Genomic DNA, 2,579 nt, shown 5'->3' with positions numbered 1-2,579 from the left:
GGGGAGGAGCGTGGACGCCACGTGGATGACTCGAAGCTTAATGAGTTTCTTAGCCTGGTTCTTGCCTCTTCTGAGTCGGGCAGCGAGCCGGAAACGAGGGACTTGTTACAAAAGTAAGGTAACGAGGTGAATTTCTCTCTCACCTTCTGTCGCAAATTTGCAAGGTCGTCTCGATCCGAGAGTCACGATGAATTTTCACGCTTCCGTGATCTTTAATTTCTCGTGCGCGCGAAGAAGGAGGGGGAGGGGGAGGGAGAGGGAGGAGGAAGAAACCGTCGTCGTCGTAAAGAAACCGTAAAACTGTTGTAAATGACGGTCGTAAAAATTATACGCGAAACGCTTCGGGAGACGAACGTATTCGTCGAAGTGGGTATCAAACACGATAATTAATAATGGTAATTCGAGGTTTTTGTATTATATACGTTATGCATGCGGGAAATATTAACCGTACGATCGACATCGTTCCGTTTCTCGCGATCTCGGGCGAAACGGATCCATTATCTTTTAGACCGATCTTTTCCGCTTAATTTCTGGAACGCGTTACGGCAGAGAATTATACAACGTTGCATATTTTGTTCGATTCGCTTCGAAAACGGGCCCGTACGGGTCGTTGGATTCATCGTCCCCTGCTCGACACGATTGCTCTCTGAACGCTGTCATTAATAGGCATTAGGACGAAAATGGTTCGTTGCCATCAGCTATGAAAAAAATTTAATAGTAAATTTAGCAAAAGTTAGGAATGAAATTACTTCGATAATTTATCGTTCAAAACAATAATAACAATTGTAATGGCAAACATGGGCGAGATTATACGGAAAGCGAATCGACTGCAACTTTAAAATTTTTAACTACTTATTTTTTCTTCAATGGGTTAATTCTGGTAAATGAGCTTCCATCGACGCAAAGGTATCGATATCCTTCATCGAGAGGAGAAGCCAATTCTACGTACGCATACGGTTCCGATATATAGCTTAATAGTTTCCATCGAGGTTGGAAATTTTTTCACGCGCTATAACGTAATAATATCGTATCGTAGGCTGATATCGATCGAAGATTAGCATCTGGCCGGCCGCAAAGGGAGATTAGGTAGATCGATCACACGTGCTGAACCAATTCCTCTGGTCAGCTGCTCATCAATACTAGTAATGGTACTATCCCCCGTGATCCCACTCCTCTTCCTTCCTGTGTCTATATTGTATGTACGTACGTATACATCCCCGTATTCCTCTAATAGGCATATAATCGTTATGCATATACAACACACGTATACGCGTTACGTTACGTGTGTGCCAATTCCTGTCCATATATTTATACATATGTACATACATTATGTGCAGACATCGACAGACGATGCGTGTGTACCGGCTATAATTATGTACAACCTCTATCGTGTTTGTTAACGTTATATACATATAGAAATCTGTATATATTATACACATATATATATACATATATAACGTGTACATATACATATATATATATCTAGCGCGACATACGGTACGATTGCATATGCAAACCTGCCATTGCGTCAACCGATACGAAATGCCCAAGTGCGAGCCCAAAATGCAAATTTTCCCGAATCTCGTTTCGACCGCTTTTTTCAAAACAGGCTGCTCGGAAAAAAGGGGGAATTGCTGCCTTTCCTGGATTGTTGAGACACAGTTGTTCGACAGGAAATTTCGAAGGAAATAGGAGGTGCGCCGAACGAAATGGCAGACTTTCTTTCACGCGGTGGAACGTCGAGGCGGCACGTCTCTCGGTGAAAACGTAAGTCGCCGGCAACGAGCGCAACAGACTGTTACATCTGTCGCTCGCATAATGCGCGATGTCGTGCGTATATCATATTGCATAATGCATGGAAACGTGTGTGGCCGCGCGATATTGCGGCGGAAATGGTGTCGCGGAAAATGGGAAAGCTGCGGCTGCTGTACAACATCGCTACGGTTCTGCTTACCGTCTCGTTGCCCTCTCCTTTCGCTCCGTGTACGTGGGGTAACGCAACTGTTGCCGCTGTTAAGTCATCCCGAAAATTTTTACGCTTTTTTTAATACCCCGTTTTAGATAAAAGCAAAAATAATAATCCGTTGGAACTTTATCCAAGGCGAAACGAATGAGTTTGTGAGTGTGTTATTCGCAGTTTATTTTTTTCGTTAAAACATCGCGATATTATGGGTGAAAAAAACTACGATAAGATACGAGGCGGAGGATGCATTAATCGGAGTGGAGAAAAAGCGGGTCAAAGTAGATTCCCGCGAAACAAGTATTGGACTGTATCAAAAGAGATTTCCATTCCAGCGATAGACGGAGGAAATATACGGTGGAAAGATTTTCCTCGGTTCGACGGATAGGTGGTATTCCTCCATTCGAGGATAAGGAACGGCGGAGAGAAATTCGAACCGAGGATGCAAATCATTCCCGAACAGCGTCGCGTATAAATATTCGACAATTTGCATTTTCCTCCCGATGGCAACCGTAGTACCGTCCCGGCCATTTCCAAGATGGATGCCGCCACTTTGCGAGATATACGCCGAAAGTTTTACTGCCCACTAAATTTCAACTAGCTTCTCTACCAAACTACA

This window comes from Apis dorsata, unplaced genomic scaffold (assembly GCF_000469605.1).
Source record: "Apis dorsata unplaced genomic scaffold, Apis dorsata 1.3 scaffold_779, whole genome shotgun sequence".
NCBI classification, from domain to species: domain Eukaryota; kingdom Metazoa; phylum Arthropoda; class Insecta; order Hymenoptera; family Apidae; genus Apis; species Apis dorsata.
This window is presented reverse-complemented; position numbering follows the sequence as displayed.